The sequence below is a fragment of the Jaculus jaculus genome, chromosome Y (assembly GCF_020740685.1).
Source record: "Jaculus jaculus isolate mJacJac1 chromosome Y, mJacJac1.mat.Y.cur, whole genome shotgun sequence".
Taxonomy (NCBI): Eukaryota; Metazoa; Chordata; class Mammalia; order Rodentia; family Dipodidae; genus Jaculus; species Jaculus jaculus.
The window spans coordinates 3,521,740-3,537,214 of NC_059126.1; positions in this window are offsets into that span (position 1 = coordinate 3,521,740).

Here is a 15,475-nt window from a genome sequence, read left to right on the forward strand (position 1 = left end):
ATTTCATATACCTGTCGATGCATTCTGAATAAAATAATGTATTACTGAAACTTAGATGAACTGGCCCCATCTCATAGTACTTATCACACTTTGGAAACATTTTTGTTTGCCTTTTGTTTTAGAAAAGCCCATTTGGCAGTGGGGAAGTAAGCAGTAAAATCCAGTCAGTTTTGAAGTAGAAAAATATGCAGAATTTTGAATAAATAGTATTGTCTGTGCTTTGTCACATTTATATTTGAAAATCAGGAAGTATATGGATTATATGACAAAGAGGTTAAAACATAGCATGTTACTGAATTCAGACAACTGAACTGAGATCTGGGTATGGTTGTCCACACCTCTAATCCCAGTTCTTGTGTGGTGGATGTAGGAGGATTGCCATTAGTTCATGGAAATTGTCATTCGTCATGAGTCTACTTTATTAACTGATAACATAACCTACATTATGAGATTCAAAGTTGATTTTTTAATCCTCTCTGCACCTGCCCTGTTGGCAAGTACTAGCTCCCAGCACTAGATACACTTCATCATTTTATATATGCTGTCTGCATATATTCACTGCTATTTTCTTCTAAGTTCTAAGTTGGCACATCAGCCCAAATCACTGCCACCCAGAACTCAAACTTGACTCTAACACCTCTCTTCTTTCCCAAGACAGGATAAGTTTTGTACTCCCTGTCTTACAATAGTAAACTCTTTTGTTCATCAGCATTTATAAAACTTCATAAGTGTCCTTTCTTTAAATCCCTTAAGGAATTCTTTTCACTTAAGCTTTCTTCCTATGTCTTTCACTGGAAACATGCCTTAAAGAGAGATGATCTTCCCTTTCAGCTGTGTGCCCCTCAAGTCTGAGTTGACACTGTGAGGTCACTAAATTACAATCTCTTGTTGTCTGAGACAATATTGTGTTCCAGTAACTAAAAGCTTCTCTTATTTTCTACATTTGTCCCACTACTGTTCTACACATGAACAGATATCCTTGGTATAGTCAGGATTGTGAGAATGACTTGGAGACTGTTTGCATAATGCTATACAATACAGAATTGACCTGAGTTGTTAATTTGCAAGTTAGCACTAGCAACATGACTGAATTATAAGTGACAACACACAAGAACAAATTATACATGGGACAGAGAATACACTGAACACTCTCCCTGACCCACTCTATACACATGGGGACGTGTCAACAGAGTTCCTATTTAGTGAAATATCTATAATTATAATAACATGTGTGGACCTGGTCTTACTTTAATATTTGTCACAAACAAATATCAGCTAATTTGCAATGGACATAGATGATTGACTTTGTGCTGTTAGTAATGAAATTATGCTTTGCTTGCATAAGAAAAACAGCCTTAAACTTGGAGAGCAACTTTAGAAAGACTCAGTGAATGGAGTGACATATCCATTGGGACATGCCTTTTGCTTCACCATCTGTTACATGACAGTGGATTCCAGGGTAAGGATGAATGTTTTGTCCATTGAATCTCAATGTTATCTTGATGTGAACAAATCAAGTTTCCACTTCATCTTGTGGCTCAATTAGCATCATTTCATTAGTGGAATGTAGCCAGGCCAAACAGCTCAGCAGTGTCTGACTCACAGGACAGAGAAAACTTGTGTAAACCCTTGACAGGAACAATGAGTTCATTCCATGTCACACAAACAGAGATTCCTTGGGACTGTGCATTGTGATTTTGGATATGACAGAAAAAGTGGAGCAAAGAATCAGGTGTTAGGCAAAGAAACCCTTTCACCCTGAAACATGTGCACTTCAAAATTGCTCTGCATAACAACAAAAGAACACAAGGGGAAGAATTTCCTGTTTCATCTGCTCCAAAGGATGGAAATGGAAATCTCCATGTTGAGATTCTGAGTCTGACATAGGTCACTAACATTAAGATTTTCTGTTACATCACTTGTCTGGAAAAAAACAAAACAAAACAGTGGGATATGGCTCAATCTCAGGATAATCTTGGGGAAAAATATGTACTCTCTCCCTGTCCTTACAGTATTGGTTTTGTATTCAAACTATTTCTGGGATGGAGAAATGGTTTAGCGGTTAAGCACTTGCCTGTGAAGCCTAAGGACTCAGGTTCAAGGCTCGATTCCCCAGGACCCACGTTAGCCAGATGCACAAGGAGGCGCATGCGTCTGGAGTTCGTTTGCAGTGGCTGGAGGCCCTGGCGTGCCCTCTCTCTATCTGCCTCTTTCGCTCTCAATAAAATAAATAAATAAAAAGTTAACAAAAAACAATATTTTCAAAGCTTTTATAATACATCATGAATGGAGTGTAGATCAGAGTGAAACTTGGGTCTGTGTTGGTCCTTTGGGTCAGGGGTCAGAAGTTAGTACTGGATGAGAACATAGTGGTTGATATTGCAGTCTGTGGTTCTAAAGGAGAATGGGTTTCTGTGGTTGTAGTGGTGTGTGATACAGAGGTTCTCGTCCTGGGCCAGAGACACAGTAATAGTTGTCTTTTTCAGCTGGAGTGACACCAGGTTGGGGTAGGTGTCCTTACCCTGTAGAATCTTCAATATGTCCCTGCACTGCATTCCACTCAGTCTGTTGCTCTCCAGAAACATTTGCAGTGGCAGTATCTCCTCCAGCCTCAGGTATTGCCAAGATCTTAGAAACTGAGCATATGATACCCCAGCATCCGTATAAGATGCCAGAGCTAGAAGAGCTCATGATTCATTGTGGGTCCATTTACCATGAAATCCATAATTTCCTTCTCCAGCATGCAATAATACTCCTCACAGAACCACAGAACTCACTGCAGTCCCTAGAACCCCTTCATATCTGTAACCGCTCCATAAATTCAGTACATTTCCTCCAAACACAGCTGCAGCATAGAGCTTGATACATCCACCAGGCCCCAGTGTGACTGCATGTTCCATTCTTGTCAGCTGTTCTTTTTGCCATCCCTCCATGACACTAGTAGCAACCACCGGACTCTGGCCTATAGTCCCCATACAATGCCCCTTGGCAGAGGACTCCAGGACACCAAGCTTCTGCTCCCAGGTCCATGTACTGACTTAGACACTGGTGTCCCAGCAGACATTCTTTTTAATCACTAGCTCCCTTTAGTGCAGACCATTAACGTGGCAGGGTTTGATGTCTTTTGTGGTGCATGTCCATCCATGTTTGTGATCTGTGATAAGGATATCAGATTACTCTTTGAGCAAAGGCATGAATGTGCAAACTAAGATTTGAAAGTCTCAGTTAATGAAGTTATGTAGTAATTGGAGAGAGCAGGGTTGGAGAGATTGCTTAGCAGTTAGGGCCCGTGCCTGTGAAGTCTATGTACCCACTTTCTGTTCTCAAATCCCCATGTAAGTGAGATGCACATGTGGCACATGCTTCTGGAATTAGTTTGAGGTGGCTAGAGGCGCTGCTGTGCCCTTTCTTTCTCTCTATATGCTTCTTTTTCTCTATTTCTCTCAGAAATAAATAAATAGAAAATATTTACAAGTGTTCAGCAATTGAAGAGACCAGTTTCTAATACATTCTTCATCATGTAATTCAGGACAGAAGAGTGAGAAGTGTTGCTGTCATTGACATTTTAAGAGGACTTATTTTGCCCATCAAGGTAAGGGTTCAGCTCATTTTGTTCTTTATTTCTTACTTATTCAATTAGGGAAATAAAGCCAACTGGGTCAGACCCAACAATATCTCTCAGCCACAGAAAATCAAACACTCACCATGACCAATGGGATCCTTCCGCATCTCAGAGTTGGGATATAACTGTGTCTTCCTCCCAGATTCTCTGCAGAAAGAGAGTCACTCTGAGCTGCTGCAGGGAGGCAAGATGAGAAGCAGGATGATGAAGATTGTGTTGCTGGCTGTGGCTATCTCCATTGTGGTTGGTGTGGAGAACATGCCCTTGAAGGTACCATGTGTCACATGAATTTTCAGAGTGGATTTCATCATGTTTCTGTGTCTCTCTCTCTCTTTTATACAGTCACAATTATGATTCTTCATGTGCATTTCTTCACATTTTGGGGTTTGTTTAATTTTGTTTTTTTTTCAAGGCAGGGTCTCACTCTAGCCCAGACTGAACTGGAATCAACTATGTAGTCTCAGTGTGGCCTCAAATTCATTGTGATTGTTCTACCTCTGCCTCCCAAGTGCTGGGATTAAAGGCGTGAAACACCACACCTGGCTCACATTTTGTTTTTTAAACAATCGGACCTTTATAGTCCTAACAATGTCTTTATTAAATTCTTCTAGTCTGCAGGGGTTAAGATGAACTTTTCTGTGTGACATGTATTTTATTTCCTTCATTCTTATTGTAATTAACCATATGTGGAATCTCAACAAATGGTTATGAAAAATATTCCACTACCTAAGAATATACAAAGAATCATTTTCCTAAATATCCCTTGAAAACGATGGTACATTACCCTTTTTAAAACTTTAATTTTATTTTATTTTAGAGCGACAGACACAGAGAAAGAGGGAAGGAGGGAGGAAAAGAGAGAGAGAGAGAGAGAGAGAAAATAGGCATGCCAGGGCTTCCAGCCACTGCAAATGAACTCCAGATGCGTGCGCCCCCTTGTGCATCTGTCTAATGTGGGTCCTGGGGAATCAAGCCACGAACTGGGTCCTTAGACTTCATACGCAAGCATTTAACCGCTAAGCCATCTCTCCAGCCCTACTTTACCTTTTATTCCGGTACAGGACCACATTACTTTTGGGGAATTATCAAGTGTGGGGAATATATAGGTTGTGTTTAACGCACTGCTATCTTTATTTTTTTTTCTATAAGAGAGAGAGAGAGAATAATAAAAAAGATAATTGGAGCAACAGGGCCTTCCAACCACTGCAATAAGACTCCAGACTTGTGTGCCACCCAGTGTGCATGAGTGGCCTTGAGCACTTGCCTCACCTTCATATGTCTGGCTTATGTGAGATCTAAGGAGTAAAACATGTATCCTTAGGCTTCTCAGGCAACTGCCTTAACCACTATGGCATCTTTCCAGCCCTTATCTTTCATTTTGATTTCCCATTAAAAAAAAATTCAATTTTAACTCTATCTTCATCCACCATTGCTGGACCTTTGCCACAGTGGTGCCTTTTTGGAAAGTGCAGCACAATCTCTTGGCAAACAGATAATGTACATCAAACTATGATGTCTTTCATGCTTTGATTTATTTGTGTTACTTTTAATGTTCCATAACTTACTCATGAAGCCTTCTTGATGTTTTCACCCTGAAAAGAATTTCAGAAAATCTCATAGTATCTGATCACATCTAACATTGGCTGTTCTCAGGTTTTATATATGTGTCTAACAATGTTATGCATTTCCCAAAATGTGTTTAGGGATACAGTAATGAAATATCTAATGGATTTTGATACAACAAAAATAAATAACTTACTGAGTTTCTGTTGTACATGACCAAAGTTTGATATCATTCCAAGATGTGGATCTATATTATAAGCACTGGGTCCAACCACAGTTTTAGCTTTATGAACATAATGTATATAAATTTGAAATTTTATATTTCACAAGGATCTCATTCTCTATTTATCATAAGTAAAAGCAGATGCCAGGATGAAAACAGACATGTGGGGAATATCCAGAAACTTGAATGTTCTAAGAGGACATGTGCTGTTAGTTTTCAGGGAAATACCACACACTTTACCTGGCAGCAAAAAAGGGAAAGATCATAGAAGAGAATGGGATGCTGAGGATATACGTACGTGACATCACATTTTATGATGATTATGAGAGGATGTTCATCACTTTTTATCTGAGGTAAGGAAGACTTTTCTCAAGTAGAAGAAACAAAAGTTTGAAATGTGACCTCTCAAATAGTGTCAAATTGACAGTGAATCAAATACATTTGCTTCCATGTATATACACTTCACACACTCACATGTACAACAATACCAGAAAGGAAAACAAGGTGAGATCAGTTACAAAATATATCTATTTTTTATTTTTGAAGAAAGAGTGAGAAGAATTCAGAGAGATAGAGGGAGAATGGTCATTCCATGGTCGTTCAACCTCTGTGAATGAACTCTAGATGTTTTCTGTCCCTTGTGTATGTGTTACATTGCACACTGTGCATCACTTTTGTGTCTAACTACGCGTGGGTCATGAAGATTTGAAGAAGCATTCTTATACTTTGCAGGCAAGTTCCCTAATTGCTAAGCCATCTCTCCAGCCACAACATGATATTTTTATGGACAAAGTTTTTGTTCCTATTAGGGATTAAGATATCTAATTACCTTTACTCCAGTTTGGTGTAGAACAGGAGATTTATGAAGACAGAATTTAAATTCAAATCGATAATGAACACAAAATATTGTCAATAAAAATATTTTGGGGACTGGAGAGATGATTGAGCATTTAGGGCAATTACCTGTGAAGCCTACAGACACATGTTAAACTCCCCAGATCCCACATAAGCCAGATGCACAAAGGTTAAGCAAGAGCAAAGTTGTACATGCCCACTCATGGATTGCAGTGGTTGCAGAACTGGTGTACCAATTCTCCTTCTTTCCCTCTGTCTCGCTCTCTGTAAAAGAAAAATATTCTCAAGAAAATATTTTTAAATGTTTGATTATATGGGAACATATAAAAAATGAGGTTGTTCTGGAGTGTAAAGAAAAAATTGTATCATTCATTCATTCATATGAGCTCTCGGGAGCTTAGAGGAAACTAATAGAACATCAGAGAAAACAATTTTTAATTTTTATTTCACAATGTGATAATATGAAAATGGGTCAGGTTATCAGTGTCAGTCCTCCTTCTGTGCTTATTTAATTTAAGAGTTTCCCTGAATCTGCTCTTGACATTTCAATTTCTGTTCCCATTGAAACAGTATAATGCAAACCCATGTAGAACAAAACAGGATCATATTGAGAAAACTGTATGGTTAGTAAACCAATAAAATTATAACAGTGAGTATATTGAAGAAATTGAGGTCCAGTATTCTCATTTGAGGTGTGTTGTCCTTCCAAAATGTACCTGCATCTGTATATGCAAGTATAAAAAGAGTTTTTGGTGGTCTAATTTCTGAGGTGGGAAATCCAGGCTGTCATGGGTTAGAGATGTCTATCTCAGCCGCATGCATTCCAGGGACCACTCGGCATGTCAGAGCATCAAAATCAAACACACAAAAGAGGGACATTACTGAAATCTGGGAATATGCTACACTGAAGGTTCAACTATGTCATGTCATCTGGTCAGTGAGCTCCATCAAATAAAACATGTGTGAATAATGAAGCTAGATAAGATTGATGACAGTGAAATGTATTTTTCTTTCATAATCACCAAAAATATGTGATATAATAATGATCTCATATTGGATTTATCTAATTTTCATACAGAACGAATGGGGAATGTCAGAAGTACAGGACTGAGGCAGCAAAATCCAAACATATAAATAATCCTGTTTTCTGTATCTGATGTTCTAGGAAAGGGATATGAATGTAACTCTACAGTGCATTCAAGTGCACCATCATGATATTGAAGGTGCTATATCTCTGAGCATGTTACTGACAGAAGCAACTTACAAGTTGAGACAGTTAATTTGTATTTTTCTTCCAGATCAGTTATTAGGAATGGAGGAACCAGAAATTGTTCCTAATAACAAACCCACTGGCTATTGGCTCTTTAGGGACACAAATCTTACCTATCCAAAAGTATGGTACATTTTCACTGGTGGTTATGAAGACAGAGGTGGGTACCCCAATCATGAAGTGTGACTGTGCCACCTAAGCACCTCATCTCACATCTTGAACGAATTCCCAAAGCACTGCCACCAGGGATGTGCAACATGTTTTCAAGCATGAGGGACCTCACACATTCAAAACATTACAGTGACTTCACCTCTCCTTTTAACAAGATTGGCTCCATGAAGTCTACAGCAGGTTCTGCTAATTGTTACCAGTGAAATTGGAAAGGCTCTCAAATTTTGATTAACCTATTTTCCAACATTTTGGAGGAATTTGTAGAGCAAGAAGATTTATCAGTGTCAGATTATATCATTATTGGTGGTTCAAAACTATTTACAGAACACTACATTCCGTTTATATTTGATATAGTAAACATTTTAAAGTGACCTAAAATCTTCACTGCACTTATACATATAAGTTATATTAACTACTATCAAACTTTTCTTTGAGTAATACACAATTTGAAAAGACAAATTGGTGTTTTGTTCTGCTTACTTGTGGGGTGGAGAAAAATGAGGTAGTCTACTTACAAAGGAAATAAAATATTTGATTTGTCTCCCTGTCTCCAAGAGTTAAGATCATCCCAGAAAATATCCCATGACCTTGGTCCTTTGTTGTCACATGATCAAGACTCCATCTCTTATGCAGAGTTCAGCTGTCTGCACAGTGGTCACATATCAATATGAAGAAAAAGAAGTGACTTTATTCACATAATCACATTGGAGGGAATATCCATCATGACTCAAACACTTAACAATTATCCCAGAAAGTGGCCAATTAGGTCCTGGATGGAAACCATGCTCTGAGAGCATCACTTCAAAATGCATGAGAAATAACCTTAAGCATCAAAATTCAGAGTGATGGAGAGAAAATTTCAATATCATATATAGTCAACTATTAAACAATACAGATTCCTAGATTTGAAATTGAATGGAATAGTTAACACAGCTCCATTATTAGTGCTGTAGGTCATAATTTCCAGAATATATGCCTTGTAGTTAGTAAAAATCTAACCTTCAAAGAGTGGTTTTAAAATTTCAATACATAACATCCCTCTTCTAACTAGAAAACTACTGTAGGAAAAATGTTCATAGTATTGATCAACTCTATGTTGCTAATATTCTTGCCAGTACCTTTCCTTAAAAACATCAAAAATAAAATTTAAGGTGATTTTAATTTGAATGTGACACATCAATGTGTGTGTTCATATGCCTACACATAAAAACTATTTGAAAATTAAGCAAATACATCTGTACAAGAAAATATTATCTGTCCTGACTGGAGAGGTACATTAACAGTCCATGTCCCTGTACATATATAGATGCTACCAGCACGGCAAGGATGATGTAGAATCTAGATAGGTTTATTTGCTGTGAGGTGACTTAGGAACAATAGATGATTCTTTAGATCAGAAACAAAGAGATGCTTTTCTCACTCAATAATTTCATAAGGTGATAGAGTTTAGAAGCACAGATTAAAGTAGGTCATGGTTGAAAATGCTCTGTGAAAAGTAAGATGTGGATTGGAGATCTGGATTAGCATTTAAGGTGCTTGCTTGCAAAGCCTAAGGACCCAGGTTCAATTCCCTAGTATCCACGTAAGCCAGATGCATAAGGCGATACATGCATCTGGAGTTTTTTGCAGTAGGTAGAGTTCTGGCACAACAATTCTCTCCTTCTCTCATTCATCAAGAAATAAAATAAATTTTAAAGTATGTATCAAAGTTAATAGTAGAATATATATGGCTTTTAAAATATTTCTTCTCAGTCCTAGGTGTAGTCTCAGCAGAACTGGATGTTGTAACAAGCACCTCCATCTTATTGACAATCTACTCTCATGATACTAAAATGAATGAGTTTGTTTTGGTTGCAGCATTATGTAAGTATTCATTTTTCTTTTTCTCTTTGGTTATCAGGTAATAAGACCATTCATGCATTATTTTTTATATCAACTGCAGCATTGTAGAAATGTGCTCACAATTGTACAATCACATATTACCATGACTGGTGACTTGTCTTCTCTTTTTGAGCATGTTGTTTGTGTGTGCATGTGTGAAAAGCACTACTATAAGCATTTGATATAATATTCCATTCCTTTGATTTCTCCCCCTGGACACTCTGGAGTGAATTCTACACTTACACTGAGATGAATGGGAAGATTGGAAATCAGAGAGGCAAACAGGATGAAATCCTAATTTTGTGGCAGAATTCATATCATTTGGACCTGTTTCTTTACCTGATAGAAGAAATTACGTAAATGTTCATTTGTATAGGTGCTAGAAAATGATATAGTACTGCATATAGGAGTTCTAGTATATATGTTGACTTGTGAATACCTTTTCTGGGTTTTGTTAGCAATGCAGAGGGCATCCTGATTAGATGCAGTGTGATGAACCACAGAAAAAATAAGGCTTGCTTAATCCATATTTTAAAAATTAGGAAACATTTGCTGTTGTTTAGTAAGGATTCCAATGTCCATCTCTTCTATCTTTTTTTCCATGAAATGCAGCAAACATTTCCAGTCTCAGTGGAGAAATGCAAAAACAGTACTGACTAGTGAGCATAATATTCCACATAACAAAATTCTAGATGTCACCAAAACAGGTAAACTCAGTTTTCTTCATGAGAAAGCATTCCTTAATTACAGCATATCCCATGATTATTTTATTCTTATCTCCAATTTACCAGCATTGCAATTAAAAATAATTGAGGATATTTAGTCAATGCAATGCCAATTTTAGATTTTTTTCTTTATTGTATTTCATACACACATGTCCAAAATGAAGGCATTGATTGGGTGAGTAGAAACATCATTATGACTCATGACACATATAAGTTGAAGAGTATTTTAGGTGAAAACAAACATTTGAAGACAAATTATTTCTTATTTATACATGAAAAGTGGAGCCCATGTTGGAGATCTATACCTATATCTATGACATATGATAAATAATGGATTTCTTTCATTTGAAAAAAAAATACTGGCTAAGTTGGATGCTAAATGTAATACAAAATATAGTTGTAAGCTCTTTGAATTCTTTGGTGTATACCTCCTTTGCATGGTAAAAATAAGGCCTAATATTCAACAAGATTCATGATTTTTATGTGTGGCACTGATGAATATGTAAGCGCGTAAGTGTTTTAGATATCACTATATACCCAGAACCTCACACTTAATCCCTAAACACCAGCATCAACCCAGTGAGTAAGATCCTGGAGAATACGCAATTATAAATTGTGCATGGCCATCTTCAGATAGGGTATGATTGTGATCATGAGAACTGATTTCATCATTTCCCCAGTCAAACTCACATGCTTTCATTTGTATTTTCATTTCTATCACCTAACCAAAAATTCACAAGCACTTACAGTTATTTTTTAGGTCATGATAACGTAGGCCTGCTTTGCAACATCACTTCTCTATGGAACCAGAATCATAAACAGAGTTGGAATCATCTTTCATTGGCTGTTGGATTTTCATCTTCCCAATGTAGTTCTGATCCTTCCCTCAGGCCTTTCCCTTCCATATCCTTCCCAAAACACATTCAGTGTTTACAGCTTACTCTCTGATTAAATGAATTGATTACATGTACCAGCGTATGCATTATGAATAAACACGTGTAAAGAGCATGAATCATAGGCATGCATTTGAACCTGGACTAGAGGTACCAACTTACAACCGCTGTTATTTTATGGTTGAATTAAATGTTTCAAGTACACTACAGGAAAGCAATGGCTAGTGGTGAAGTAACAGGTTGTTCAATGTAAGGTGTTTTAAAATGTCTCTAGGCCAGGTGTGATGATGTGTGCCTTTAATCCCAGAACTCAGGAGGCAGTGGTATGAAGATCGCTATGAATATGAGGCCATCCTGAGACTACATAGTGAATTCCAAGTCAGCCTGAGCTAGAGTGAAACCCTACCTCGAAAAACTAAAATGATATTAATAATATTAATTAAGTAAAATAAAATGTCTATAAAGCAGTGTAATGTAATAAGTTTTCGAGGAATCACATCACCTAGTTTTTATGTCTCTTTTTTGTAAAATGAAAATCAAGTGTGTTTTGCATCCTACCAAAAATGTTTGAAAACTCATTACTTAGGCACCAGAGTTCGGAGTACACAACCTGACCTAGGATGGGTGATTTTCCTCCACATATTCCAAATCCAACTCTGGGATTGTCAGTTTAAAAATCTAAAGAACACATAAGTTGGAGGTCTTTCCACCCAGCAAAACTCATTACACACCATCATTCTACCAAAATTTTGTGAAAATTGACAACCATTTGGGCAAGAAATGTACATGGTAAAATGAAAGGAGGAAAAGAATGAATATGCTACCATTGAACGATCTAGGAATAAACCAAACAAGCAAATATATCTTGGCACAAGCAATCCAAGAGGGAAATAAAATAAAATAATTCATTGAAACCAGTGAATAAGGCATTTTTTCACTTAATAATATAGAAATCTATGAGACTGATGTTGTGAGCTGTAGCTGCTCTTTGGCCATGAGAACTGAAGCTGTTTTTGGATCTCTGGGCACAGAGACCTTATCGTATGGCCTTGTCAAACAGGTTTCAGAAACAGAGGCATTCGTGGAGCAGACTTTAGGCACAAAGGCACTGTCTGGAAAGTTTTATTTTCTGTACATAAGCTTGTGCTTGCCTGAATAAATCTGAGACCTTGATCAGAATATAGACTTGGTCTCCTTCTTTGTGTCTCTTGTCTCCCATCCAGGTTACTTTCCCCTCATGTCCTTGTTTAACTCCCCGCTGGCCAGGGCAAGTGGTGCCCAAACATGGGGCTTGAGGTACAAAATGTGATCTGGACGTCACTCAAGTAGACGTCCGTCACCCCCATTTGATCGCCACCTCATCGGTGAGTGAAGATCTGCATGCAGATCACCGCAGGAGTGCCCGCTTGTGATACAGATCTGGACAGGTAAGAAAAGTGACACAATTATGAGACAAGCACTGAGTAAGCATGAATTGTTTGTTGAAGGGCTTAAAACTTCTCTCAAGACACGAGGAAGAAGGGTTAAGAAAAAAGATTTAGTGAAATTCTTTGTCTTTTTACAAGATGTCTGTCCCTGGTTCCCCCAGGAAGGAACTATAGATGAGAAGCGGTGGCGCCATGTTGGTGAATGTCTAAATGACTACTACCACTCTTATGGTCCTGGAAAGGTTCCAGTGTAGGCATTTTCTTATTGGAATCTCATTAATGACGTATTACAGGTCTGCCACTATCACCCTGATGTTTCAAAAGTAGTTACAGATAGTGAGAATTTCCTTAAAAATAAATTCACCAGTAGTCAGACCTTCCTGCCTAAGAATGAAGTCCCAGAGAATCTCTACCCCACTGCAACGGCTCCCACTCCATGCTGTGCTGAGGACCAAAAACCTGTCCTTTCTCTCCAGGCTCTTATTGCTCCTCTATTATCATTCCTATGCCAGAAAACGCTGATGATCCTCCACCTAATAACCCAATCCTGCCTAGTAGGCCTCTCCCACAATCTATCTATCCAGTTCTGTCTAACTTAAAAGCCACCAATCCTAATTATGACTCCCTAACCCTGAGAAAGAGGCACATAAAGCTGAGGGAGAAGCTGAATTGCAGGATGAAGCTACTAAATATCATAACCCCGATTGGCCCCCCCAGACACTTTTGGGTACACAGTCATCACCCTATAACATAGCACCCCCTTCTTCTGCCCCAGCACTTGATGCTCCCTCTGGTCTAGAAGAAATAACTAGACAAGCCATTACTAAACTTTCCTGGGAGGCACAATCTCTTAAGATGCTCCTCCAAGCCAAAAAGGAAAAGTCGCAGCTGCTCAAGCAATTACACTACCTTGATTTAGAAATACACTGCCCCTCCACTCACCCTATTTAGAAAACTAAAACAAAAAGTAAAGCTCTCCATACCTTTCCCAAGTTAAACCTATTGAAGGAAAAACTATTGAGGCTGAGCCTCAGGATCCAGATAGCCCAGAAGAGGGGGAGGGAGAATCTGAGACAGGGGAACCTGCTGGGTCAGAAAGCACTGAGAATGAGGAAGGGGATAAAGCTACTCATTAAAGCCCAGAGATATCGCCGCCGTCTTAAGTTTAAACATATAAAAGAGTTCAAAAAAAATGCAGTTACTTTGTATGGACCTATTGCTCCTTTCACTCTCTCACTGTTAGAATCTCTAAGTGAAGACTTACTTACTGTTAATGATTGGGTTATGTTAACTAAAGCTACTTTAACTAGGGGTGACTTTCTCCTATGGAAAGCTGATTACACTGAGAAGTGTCAGGATGCTGCCCACCGTAATTTGGCCGGTGGTGGTTACTCCAAATCCTGGACACTAGATAAAATTTTGGGCAACTGTCCCTATGATACTAATGAAAAACAAACCAAATTTCCTCCAGGATTACTTACACAAATTTAACATGCAGCTCTTAAAGCCTGGAAGAGCCTTCCCTCTAGAGGGTCAGCTGTCACCTCTCTTGCTAAACTGAGACAGGGTCCACAAGAGCTTTATAATGATTTTATTGGCCATCTTACAGAGGCTACTGAGCGCCTCATGGGAAAGGAGGAAACAGATAATGAATTTGTTAGACATCTTGCCTTTGAGAATGCTAACTCAGCCTGCCAAGCGGCTATACACCCCCATCGCTGTGGCAAAAATATTTCTGAGTTTATCAAACTCTGTGCTGATGTAGACCCTGCATCCCACAGCATTGGATTAGCCATAGGAGTGGCCCTCAAAGATTTTACCTAGGGGGACAAGCTCAAAACTTGTTTTAATTGCAAACAATCAGGTCATTTTTCCAGAGATTGCATGGCCCTTAAGGCTGAGTGGCCACTACCATCCTCTCTGTGACCAGAAAGTTCTCCCTCAAGGTATGGCTAATAGTCCAACTTCATGTCAGAAATTTGTGGCTAAAGCTTTTGCTTCTACAAGAAGTAAATTTCCCCTATTATATATTATTCATTATATGGATGATATTTTTATTAGCTGTAAAGAAAACACAGAAATCTAGTTACAAAAAACAAAAAAGAAAAAAAAATGATATAGGGATCAGTAACAAGATGGTTAAATCGTAGTTTGTTTATTTTATATTTTTTACTTTTGGATACAAAAGGGTCTTCTGCTGCTGATCATTTTTGGCATGCACAAACCAACACTAATTATACTAAAGTAATGTGGAAAGATCCATTGACTGACGAATGGAGTGGACCCGACCCTGTACTAATATGGGAACGAGGATCTGTTTGTATTTTTTCACAGAAAGAAAATGGAGCCAGATGGTTGCCAGAACATTTGGTGCGGCATGCAGGCCACGAGATCAAACAAGAGGACACTGCTGATCCTGATAATAATATAGAGTCATCTACATCTTGCTTACAGTGAACTTTACTAGACCTATGTTCCTGATCCTCCTATATTATATCCAGTGACTTGGGAGAAAAAAGAAATCATAGTTCTAGTCAATAACACTCGGTTGCTAAGTACACCATCTAGTAAAAATATATAATTACATCAAATAATTATGATTTCATATTCAGAGTGTGGTCTAGGTATTCCACGATGCTTTTCTAAGACTATCATAGTGGGATGTTTTGAAATAAAGGAAAGAAACATTACTGTAAAGCATGTACAAGGTACAAAGAAGCTAAAGCAGTTTCAAACAAGCAGAATTTCTATTTGGCTTCCCTATGGAAATCAACTTACAGGGGATAGTCCACCAGAGGACTTTATTCCCTGTGAAGGAAACACACCTTGGTTCAATAAATCTATA